The sequence below is a fragment of the Somniosus microcephalus genome, chromosome 9 (assembly GCF_052327205.1).
Source record: "Somniosus microcephalus isolate GS21.2 chromosome 9, FLI_Smic_1.0, whole genome shotgun sequence".
Classification (NCBI taxonomy): domain Eukaryota; kingdom Metazoa; phylum Chordata; class Chondrichthyes; order Squaliformes; family Somniosidae; genus Somniosus; species Somniosus microcephalus.
In genome coordinates, this window is record NC_140995.1 from 226,117,252 (window position 1) to 226,129,662 (window position 12,411).

Consider the following 12,411-nt stretch of genomic DNA (forward strand, 5'->3'; position numbering starts at 1 on the left):
AAAAAACAAGCCTGAAGGCTTTGTGTCTTAATGCGAGGAGCATTCGTAATAAGGTGGATGAATTGGCTGCACAAATAGAGGTAAACGAATATGATTTGGTGGGGATTACGGAAACGTGGCTCAAGGATGGCCAAGGCTAGGAACTCAACATCCAGGGGTATTCGATATTCAGGAAAGATAGGCAAAAAGGAAAGGGAGGTGGGGTAGCATTACTGGTTAAAGAAGGGATTAACACAATTGTAAGGAAGGATATTAGCTCTGATGATGTAGAATCTGTATGGGTAGAATTGAGAAATACTAAGGGGCAGAAAACGTTAGTGGGAGTGGTATATAGACCTCCAAACAGTAAGGCGGAGGTTGGGGATGGCATTAAAAGGAAAATTAAAGAAGCGTGCAATAAGGGCACAGCAGTCATCATGGGTGACTTTAATCTACATATAGATTGGGCTAAACAAATTAGTAACAATACTGTGGAGGAGGAATTCCTGGAGTGTTTACGGGATGGTTTCCTGGACCAATATGTCGAGGAACCAACCAGAGATCAGGCCATCTTAGACTGGGTATTATGTAATGAGAAAGGATTAATAAGCAATCTTTTTGTACGAGGCCCCTTGGGTCGGAGCGATCATAATATGATCGAATTCTTCATTAAGATGAAGAATGAAGTAGTTGACTCAGAGACTAGGGTCCTAAATTTAAATAAAGGAAACTACGATGGTCTGAGGAGCGAGTTGGGTAGGATTGATTGGGGAATGCCACTCAAAGGGTTGACGGTGGATAGGCAATGGCAAACGTTCAAAGACCGAATGGATGAACTACAGAATTTGTTCATCCCAGTTTGGCATAAAAATAAAACAAAGAAGGTGACTCAACCGTGGCTAACAAGGGAAATTAGGGATAGCATAAGTTCCAAGGAGAGGACATATAAATTGGCCAGACAAAGCAAAAATCCAGAGGATTGGGAGCAGTTTAGGATTCAACAAAGGAGGACAAAGGGATTAATTAAGAAGGGGAAAATAGAATATGAGAGTAAGCTTGCGGGGAACATAAAAACTGACTGTAAAAGCTTTTATAGATATGTGAAGAGAAAAAGATTAGTGAAGTCAAGCGTAGGTCCCTTGCAGTCAGAATCAGGGGAATTTATAATGGGGAACAAAGAAATGGCAGACCAACTAAATACATATTTTGGTTCTGTCTTCACAAAGGAGGACACAAATAACCTCCCAGAGATGCCGGGGAACATAGGGTCTGATGAAAGGGTGGAACTGAAAGAAATCAGTATTTGTAGGGAAATGGTGTTAGGAAAATTGATGGGACTGAAGGCCAATAAATCCCTAGGGCCTGATAATCTACATCCTAGGGTCCTTAAGGAAGTGGCCCTAGAAATAGTAGATGCATTGCTGGTCATCTTCCAGAACTCGATAGACTCTGGAACAGTACCCATGGATTGGAGGGTAGCTAATGTTACCCCACTATTCAAAAAAGGTGGAAGAGAAAAAGTGGGGAATTATAGACCGGTAAGCCTGACATCGGTAGTGGGGAAAATGCTAGAGTCCATTATAAAAGATGTAATAGCAGAGCACTTGGAAAGCAGTGACGGGATCGGACAAAGTCAACATGGATTTACAAAAGATAAATCGTGCTTGACTAACCTACTGGAATTTTTTAAGGAGGTAACTGGTAAAATAGATAAGGGAGAATCCCAGTGGATGTGGTATATTTGGACTTTCAGAAGGCTTTCGATAAGGTCCCGCATAAGAGATTAGCGTGCAAAATTAAGGCACATGGGATTGGGGGCAAGGTATTAACTTGGATAGAGAACTGGTTGGCGGATAGAAAGCAAAGAGTTGGAATAAACGGGTCATTTTCCGAGTGGCAGGCAGTGACTAGTGGGGTACCACAAGGATCGGTCCTAGGACCCCAGCTGTTCACAATATATATTAATGATCTGGACGAGGGAATTGGATGTAATATCGCCAAATTTGCAGATGACACAAAGCTGGGTGGGAGGGTATGCTGTGAGGAGGATGTCGTGAAACTCCAGTACGATTTGGACAGGTTGGGTGATTGGGCAGAAACATGGCAAATGCACTATAATGTAGATAAATGTGAGGTTATCCACTTTGGTGGCAAAAACAGGAAGGCAGACTATTATTTGAATGGCAATAGATTGGGAGAAGGAGAAGTGCAAAGAGACCTGGGTGTTCTTGTGCACCAGTCGCTGAAGGTAAGCATGCAGCTGCAGCAGGCGGTTAAGAAGGCAAATGGTATGTTGGCCTTCGTAGCAAGAGGGTTCGAGTACATGAACAAGGATGTCTTGCTGCAGTTGTACAGGGCCTTGGTGAGACCGCACCTTGAGTATTGTGTGCAGTTTTGGTCGCCTTATCTGAGGAAGGACGTTCTTGCCATGAAGGGAGTACAGCGAAGGTTCACCAGGCTGATACCTGGGTTGGCAGGAATGACGTATGAGGAGAGATTGTGTCGATTGGGCTTATACTCACTGGAGTTTAGAAGATTGAGAGGGGATCTCATCGAAACCTATAAAATTCTGTCAGGCCTGGACAGACTAGATGCAGGAAGGATGTTTCCGATGGCCGGGGAGTCCAGAACCAGGGGTCATAGTCTAAGGATAAGGGGTAAGCCATTTAGGACTGAAATGAGGAGGAATTTCTTCACCCAGAGAGTGGTGAACCTGTGGAATTCTCTGCCACAGAGGGCGGTGGAGGCCAGTTCATTGAATATATTCAAGAAGGAGTTGGATATATTTCTTAAGGCTAAAGGGATCAAGGGATATGGGGAGAAGGCAGGGATAGGGTACTGAATTTGGATGATCAGCCATGATCTCATTGAATGGCGGAGCAGGCTCGAGGGGCCGAATGGCCTACTCCTGCTCCTATCTTCTATGTTTCTTTATTTTTAAGGCCTAAAACACATAATGTGGCTGAAGTACTTGAGCAGTGCTCCAGTTGCTCAGCATACATTAACAATAAGCATTGAAGGGGAGGGTCAATATATTTTAAAATATTCATAGGTGGCCCTGATCTTACCCTAGAGTCACCCAGGCTACATTTCTTGAACTTTTGGGTCTTAAAAAGCTTTGTCTCACCATTGGTGGAATTTCTTCCATAAACACCGCCACCTCTCCATCTCTATCTGAAAGACCGTCCTAAAAAAAAACCATATCTTTGACCAAGCTTTTGGTTCCCATCCTAATATCTCCTTCTTTGTCTTGTAAAATCATAAAATCTTACAGCACAGTAGGAGGTCATTCGGCCCATCGTGCCTGTGCCAGCTACTTTGGAGGAGCTATACAAATAGTTCCACTTCCTTGCACTTTCCCCGTAGCCCTGCAAATTTTTCCTTTTCAAGTATATATCAACATCCCTTTTGAAAGTGACAAGTGCATCCGCTTCCACCATGCATTCCAGATCGTAAAAAAAACTCATCTCCGCCTGGCTTTTTTTGCCAATTATCTTAAATCTGTGTCCTCTGGTTACTGACCCTCCTGCCAGTGGAAACTGTTTTACCCTATCTAATCTATCAAAACTCCTCATAATTTTATTCTTTACACCTCTATTAAATCTCCCCTTAACCTTCTCTGCTCTAAGGAGAACAATCCCAGCTACTCCAGACTCTCCACATAACTGAAGTCCCTCATCCCTGGCACCATTCTATTAAATCTCCTCTGCACCCTCTTCAAGGCCTTGACATCCTTTCAAAAGTGTGGTGCCCACAATTCTTTGTTAAATAAAGGAAACTATGATGGTCTGAGGCGCGAATTGGGTAGGATTGACTGGGGAATGTCACTCAAAGGGTTAACAGTGGCAAACATTCAAAGTCCGCATGGATGAACTACAGAATTTGTTCATCCCAGTTTGGCATAAAAATAAAACAAAAAAGGTGACTCAACCGTGGCTAACGAGGGAAATTAGGGATAGCATAAGATCCAAGGAAAGGACATATAAATTGGCCAGAAAAAACAGTAATCCAGAGGATTGGGAGCAGTTTAGGATTCAACAAAGGAGGACAAAGGGATTAATTAAGAAAGGGAAAATAGAATATGAGAGTAAGCTTGCAGGGAACATAAAAACTGACTAAAAGCTTTTATAGATGTGTGAAGAGAAAAAGATTGGTGAAGTCAAGCGTAGGTCCCTTGCAGCCAGAATCAGGGGAATTTATAATGGGGAACAAAGAAATGGCAGACCAACTAAATACATATTTTGGTTCTGTCTTCACAAAGGAGGACACAAATAACCTCCCAGAAATGTCGGGGAACATAGGGTCTGATGAAAGGGAGGAACTGAAAGAAATCAGTATTTGTAGGGAAATGGTGTTAGGGAAATTGATGGGATTGAAGGCTGATAAATCCCCAGGGCCTGATAATCTACATCCTAGGGTATTTAAGGAAGTGGCCCTAGAAATAGTAGATGCATTGCTGATCATCTTCTAACATTCGATGGAATCTGGAACAGTACCCATGGATTGGAGGGTAGCTAATGTTACCCCACTATTCAAAAAAGGTAGTCGAGAGAAAAGGGGGAATTACAGACCGGTAAGCCTGACATCGGTAGTGGGAAAAATGCTAGAGTCCATTATAAAAGATGTAATAGCAGGGCACTTGGAAAACAGTGACAGGATCGGACAAAGTCAACATGGATTTACAAAAGTTAAATCGTGCTTGACTAATCTACTGGAATTTTTTGAGGATGTAACTAGTAAAATAGATAAGGGAGAACCAGTGGATGTGGTGTATTTGGACTTTCAGAAGGCTTTTGATAAGGTCCCACATGAGAGATTAGCGTGGCACATGGGATTGGGGTCAAGGTATTGACTTGGATAGAGAACTGGTTGGCAGATAGAAAGCAAAGAGTTGGAATAAACGGGTCTTTTTCAGAGTGGCAGGCAGTGACTAGTGGGGTATTCACAATATATATTAATGATCCAGACAAGGGAACTAGATGTAATAGCTCCAAATTTGCAGACGACACAAAGCTAGGTGGGCGTGTGTGCTGTGAGGAGGATGCCGAGAAACTACAGGATGATTTGGACAGGTTGGATGATTGGGCAGAAGCATGGCAGATGCAATATAACGTGGATAAATGCGAGGTTATCCACTTTGGTGTCAAAAACAGGAAGGCAGATTATTATCTAAATGGCAATAGATTGGGAGAAGGGGAAGTGCAACGAGACCTGGGTGTCCTTGTGCACCAGTCGCTGAAGGTAAGCATGCAGGTGCAGCAGGCGGTTAAGAAGGCAAATGGTATGTTGGCCTTCGTAGCGAGAGGGTTCGAGTACAGGAACAAGGGTGTCTTGCTGCAGTTGTACAGGGCCTTGGTGAGACCACACCTTGAGTATTGTGTGCAGTTTTGGTCACCTTATCTGAGGAAGGATATTCTTGCCATGGAAGGAGTTCAGAGAAGATTCACCAGGCTGATACCTGGGATGGCAGGAATGACATATGAGGAGAGATTGGGTCGATTGGGCTTATACTCGCTGGAGTTTAGAAGAATGATAGGGGATCTCATTGAAACTTATAACATTCTGGCAGGACTGGACAGACTAGATGCAGGGAAGATGTTCCCGATGGTCAGGGAATCCAGAACCAGGGGTCACAGTCTAAGGATAAGGGGTAGGCCTTTTCACAGAATCACAGAAACCCCACAGTGCAGATAGAGGCCATTTCGGCCCATCGAGCCTGCACCGACACATATCCCACCCGATCCCCGTAACCCCACGTATTTAATCCCCCTAACACTAAGGATCAATTTATCATAGCCAATCAACCTAACCCGCACATCTTTGGACTGTGGGAGGAAACCGGAGCACCCGGAGGAAACCCACGCAAACACGGGGAGAATGTGCAAACTCCACACAGACAGTCACCCGAGGCCGGATTCGAACCCGGGTCCCTGGCGCTGTGAGGCAACAGTGCTAACCACTATGCCACCGTGCTTAGGGCAGAAATGAAGAGGAATTTTTTCACCCAGAGAGTGGTGAACCTGTGGAATTCTCTACCACAGAAGGCAGTGGAGGCCAATTCATTAAATATATTCAAGAAGGATTTGGATATATTTCTTAAGGCTAAAGGGATCAAGGGTTTATGGGGAGAAAGCAGGGACCGGGTACTGAACTTAGATGATCAGCCATGATCGCATTCAATGGCAGAGCAGGCTCGAGGGGCCGAATGGCCTACTCCTGCTCCTATCTTCTATGTTTCTATGTTTGTCTTGACGTCCATTTTTGCCTGGTTCCATCTCGATGAATGGCGTTTTACTATGTGAAAGGTGCTATAAAAACGTAAGCTCTTGTTGTTGTAAGGCTTCTGCCCACCTCTGCCCCAGCCCCACCGGATTTTCCACCTCAGTCTCTGCTTAGCGCCAGCCGTGCCATGGCTGCACAGGAGCAGAATTCCAGTCCTTTAGCAAGCAGTTCACATTTAAAAAAAATTCCAAACTGCTCATTCACAAAAAAACACAGTTCAGTCCAATGCTTTATTTGGAATGGCCTGGTTTTATTGTTGATAAAGATATAAGCTGACTAGAAACTACTTGCCTCATTTCTCAAGGCCAACCTGACCAACTGTAATTTGGAGAAAAAAAAACAAGCACAAGTTAAATCATAGAAATTTACAGTACAGAAGGGGGCCATTCGGCCCATCTTGTCCGTGCCGGCCAACGAGGAGCTATCCACCCTTATCCCACTTTCCAGCACTTGGTCCGTAGCCTTGCAGGTTAGGGCACTTCAAGTGCATAACCAAGTACTTTTTAAATGTGATGAGGGTCTCTGCCTCTACCACCCTTTCAGGCAGTGAGTTCCAGGCCCCCACCACACTCTGGGTGAAAACGTTTCTCCTCAAATCCCCTCTAAACCTCCGACCAATTACTTTAAATCTGCCCCCTGGTTATTGACCCTTCTGCTAAGGGAAATAGGTCCTTCCTATCCACTCTATCTAGGCCCCACATAATTTTATACACCTCAATTAGGTTCCCCCCTCAGTCTCCTCTGTTCCAAAGAAAACAATCCCAGCCTATCCAATCTTTCCTCATAGCTAAAATTCCCCAGCCCAGGCAACATCCTTGTAAATCTCTTCTGCACCCGCTCTACTGTAATCACATCCTTCCTGTAATGTGGTGACCAGAACTGCACGCAGTATTCTAGCTGTGGCCTAACTAATGTTTTATACAATTCAAGCATAACCTCCCTGCTCTTATATTCTATGCCTCGGCTAAAAAATATCATATAGTTTTTTTTTATTCGTTCCTGTGATTTGGGTGTCGCTGGCAAAACCAGCATTTATTGCCCATCTCCAATTGCCTTTGAAAAGGTTGTGGTGAGCCGCCTCCTTGAACCGCTGCAATCCGTGTGGTGAAGGTACTCCCATTATGCTGTTAGGGAGGGAGTTCAAGGATTTTGACCCAGTGACGATGAAGGAACAGCGATATATTTCCAAGTCAGGATGGTGTGTAACTTGGAGGGGAATTTGCAGGTGATGGTGTTCCCATGCACCTGCTGCCCTTGTCCTTCTAGGTGGTAGAGGTCGTGGGTTTGGGAGGTGATGTCGAAGAAGCCTTGGCGAGTTGCTGCAGTGCATCTTGTAGATGGTACACACTGCAGCCACAGTACGCCGGTGATGGAGGGAGTGAATGTTTAAAGTGGAGATGGGGTGCCAATCAAACGGGCTGCTTTGTCCTGGATGGTGTCGAGCTTCTTGAGTGTTGTTGGAGCTGCAATCATCCAGGCAAGTGGAGAGTATTCCATCACACTCCTGACTTGTGCCTTGTAGATGGTGGAAAGGCTTTGGGGAGTCAGGTGAGACTCTTGCCGCAAAATACCCAGCCTCTCATCTGCTTTTGTTGCCCCAGTATTTATGTGGCTGGGCCAGTTAAGTTTCTGGTCAATGGTAAACCCCCCCCCCCCCAAGCATGTTGATAGTGGGGGCTTCGGCGATGGTAATGCTGTTAAATATCAGTGGTTGGACTCTTGCTTGTTGGAGATGGTCATTGCCTGGCACTTGTGTGACGCAAATGTTACTTACCATTTATCAGCCCAAGCCTGAATGTTGTCCAGGTCTTGCTGCATGCGGGCATGGACTGCTTCATTATCTGGAGAGTTGCGAATGGAACTGAACAACGTGCAATCATCAGCGAACATCCCTACTTCTGACCTTATGATGGAGGGAAGGTCATTGATGAAGCAGCTGATGACGGTTTGGCCTAGGACACTGCCTTGAGGAACTCCTGCAGCGATGTCCTGGGGCTGGGATGATTGACCTCCAACAACCACAACCATCTTCCTTTGTGCTAGATAGGACTCCAGCCAGTGGAGAGTTTTCCCCCTGATTCCCATTGAGTAATCTGTATCACATAAGCACTTTGCTTTAACACTTTAAATACAGCATTTGTGGCAGGGAGAGGGGGAAGGAACTCAAAAGGGGAGGCGGGGGAGGATTGGAAGGTAATGATAGGCATTGGCTCACCTTGTACAATTCCTGTCGTAGGATCATTATTGTTTATACTTTGAAGAGTCTGGAAGGTGTGAAAGTCAAAACCTTGCTACTTTAGAGTGTCAGCTCTGGCTCAATGGATAGCACTTTCACCTCTGAGTCGAGAAGGTTGTGGGTTCAAGTCCCACTCCATGAGACTTGAGCACAAAAATCTAGGCTGATGCTTCCAGTGCAGTGCTGAGGGAGGGCTGCACTGTCGGAGGTGCCGTCTTTCGGATGAGATGTTAAACCAAGGCTCCGTCTGCCCTCTCAGGTAGATATAAAAGATCCCATGGCAGTATTTTAAAGAAGAGCAGGGGAGTTATCCCCGTGTCCTGGCCAATATTTATCCCTCAATCAACATAACAAAAACAGATTACCTGGTAATTATCACATTGCTATTTGTGGAGCTTGCTGTGCGCAAATAGCCTGCCACGTTTCCTACATTACAACAGTGACTACACTGCAAAAGTATTTCATTTGCTGTAAAGCACTTTGAGACGTACGATGGTCCTGAAAGGCGCTATGTAAATGCAAGACTTTCTTTTTCTTTCATCATCATCAACTAGGATATTGAAGGGGTTTTTGTGTCACTCTGAAGGTTGACTTGGTTGAGTGAGTTAACTTCATTGAGTACACTATTGTGAAGCTCCTTAGGACGTTTTACTGCATTAAAGGCGCTATATCAATACATAGAAACATAGAAGATAGGAGCAGGAGTAGGCCATTCGGCCCCTCGAGCCTGCTCCGCCATTCAATGAGATCATGGCTGATCATCCAAATTCAGTACGCTGTCCCTGCTTTCTCCCCATATCCCTTGATCCCTTTAGCCTTAAGAAATATATCCAACTCCTTCTTGAATATATTTAATGAATTGGCCTCCACTGCCTTCTGTGGTGGAGAATTCCACAGGTTCACCACTCTCTGGGTGAAGAAATTCCTCATCTCAGTCCTAAATGGCTTGCCCCTTATCCTTAGACTGTGACCCCTGGTTCTGGACTCCCCGACCATCGGGAACATCCTTCCTGCATCTAGTCTGTCCAATCCTGTTAGAATTTTATAAGTTTCAATGAGATCCCCTCTCATTCTTCTAAACTCCAGCGAGTATAAGCCCAATCGACCCAATCTCTCCTCATACGTCATTCCTGCCATCCCAGGAATCAGTCTGGTGAATCTTCGCTGCACTCCCTCCAAGGCAAGAACATCCCTCATCAGATAAGGCGACCAAAACTGCACACAATATTCAAGGTGTGGTCTCACCAAGGCCCTGTACAACTGCAGCAAGACACCCTTGTTCCTGTACTCGAACCCTCTCGCTACGAAGGCCAACATACCATTTGCCTTCTTAACCGCCTGCTGCACCTGCATGCTTACCTTCAGCGACTGGTGCACAAGGACACCCAGGTCTCGTTGCACTTCCCCTTCTCCCAATCTATTGCCGTTCAGATAATAATCTGCCTTCCTGTTTTTGCCACCAAAGTGGATAACCTTGCATTTATCCACATTATACTGCATCTGCCATGCATCTGCCCAATCACCCAACCTGTCCAAATCATACTGGAGTTTCTCAGCATCCTCCTCACAGCACACACGCCCACCCAGCTTTGTGTCGTCTGCAAACTTGGAGATATTACATCTAGTTCCCTCGTCTAGATCATTAATATATATTGTGAATAGCTGGGGTCCAAGGACCGATCCCTGCGGTACCCCACTAGTCACTGCCTGCCACTCGGAAAAAGAGCCGTTTATTCCAATTCTTTGCTTCCTGTCTGCCAACCAGTTTTCTATCCAAGTCAGTACCTTGCCCCCAATCCCATGTGCCTTAACTTTACACGCTAATCTTGTTAAATCCGTGAATCTTAAGGTATGGTGTTCTTCAATAAATAGACGGAGACTGCAGATTAACAATCAACAGGTGTTTACTGGATGAGGGTAGTCTAAAAACTAACAGTACAGATCCCTACGCAGGGTTTATATACAGGTGTGGTCACTGCCGGTACTACAGTATACAGGAGCTGTAAAAGTAGTTCTCCCCTTAAAGGTACATACACTACAATTCCTCCCCTTTTAGATTAACAGTACCATAACATTCAAATAACAGTTAACACTTTTAACATGCACATTAACTGAAATAGTCCATTTATAGATTCAGTCTTTGGGGCGGCTTCCTGATCCTTTCTGGAAAGCGCCTTTCCGGAGTGTCTTGTTCTTGGTGCGGAGGCGACTCTGGCCCCCTGTCGTCGGTTAGTTCATCAGCTTCCGATGCGACTGTTTCTGGGGTAGATGCTACCGGTATGTCGGGTTCATCACCAGGTACGCGAGACATGGGGTTGACTCATTCCTGTGACGCTAGGATCTGGTCAACATGGCGTCTCACAATGTTCTCCCTAACATCCACTGTGTACATTAGTGGCCCCTGCCGTGTGCATATCGTCCCTGGTTGCCATTTCTCTGTTCGGTAGTCGCGGGCCAAGACTGGTTGTCCTACATTGAAGCTCCTTGTCGGCTTCTCATTGATGTGCTGGAATTGCTTATTCTCAACATTTCTTCGTACATTTGGTCTGAGCAAATCCAGACGAGATCTCAACCTTCGGTTAAAGAACATCATGGCCGGGGTCTGGTTAGTAACTGCATGTGTCGCATTTCTGTAGGCTAACAGGAAATTGTCCACCTTATGCTGCAGTGGAATGTCGTCATCGCCCATGGCCCTTATGGCCTTTTTATACGAACCTCTCAGCCAATCCATTTGTGGCAGGATGATACGGGGTGGATGTGTAGTGCCTTACCCCATTCCTTCTCGTAAATTTCCGAAACTCTTTGGACACAAACTGTGGTCTGTTATCGGAGCAAATCTGTTCTGGCAAGCCGTTGCTGGCAAAAATGGTCCGTAGAACTGCGATCGTTTTCTCCGTAGTGGTGGAGGACATTTTGATCACCTCAGGCCATTTCGAGTGCGCATCCACTGCTATTAAGAACATTGAGTCCATGAATGGACCAGCAAAATCAATATGCACCCGTTGCCATGGAGAGGAGGCCCACTCCCAAGGGTGTAGATGGGCATGTGGTGGTGCATTTTGGACCTTCTGGCATCCTGAGTAGCTCTTTGTTAGGTCCTCGATTTGTTGATCGATTCCCGGCCACCACACATAAGCCCTAGCAAGGCTTTTCATTTTCACCACTCCCAGATGGCCTTCGTGAAACTCATTGAGCACTCTCTCCCTTAACTTGGGTGGAATTACCACTCGGGATCCACACATCAATGTCCCCTGGCATACTGACAGCTGTTCTCTTCTGGATGAGAATGCTGGCAACAGTGAGTCGCCATGTGTTGGCCATCCCTTCATCGTCAAATCATATACCCGAGACAGTGTCGGATAATTTCGGGTCTGCTTCTCTATATCCACGTTAGGTACTGGCAAGCGTTCAATTATAGTTGAATAAAATATTTCGACTGGGTCCACTGCTGGTACTTCCTCCGCAGTAGGCAGTGGCAGGCGTGATAGCCCATCAGCGTTTCCATGCTGTTTCGTGCCCTTATACTCGATTTCATATTGGTTCGCCCCTAGAAAAAGGGACCATCTTTGTAGCCGTTGCGCAGTCATCACCGGAACGCCCTTCTTTGGATTAAAGATGGAGACAAGTGGTTGGTGGTCAGTCAGCAAGGTGAACTTCTGCCCGTGCAGATAGTGGTTGAACTTTTTCACTCCCCACACTAGGCTGAGGGCCTCCCTGTCAATCTGGGCGTAGTTGCGCTCGGCTGAGGTTAGTGACCGAGACACAAAGGCTACTGGCCTCTCCAACCCATCTGGGAATTTGTGCGACAGCACCGCTCCAATACCATAGGGTGATGCATCACACACCAACCGAATTGGTAGTGCTGGGTTGAAATGAGCCAACACCTCTTTTGATGTGATCAATTCTTTGCACTT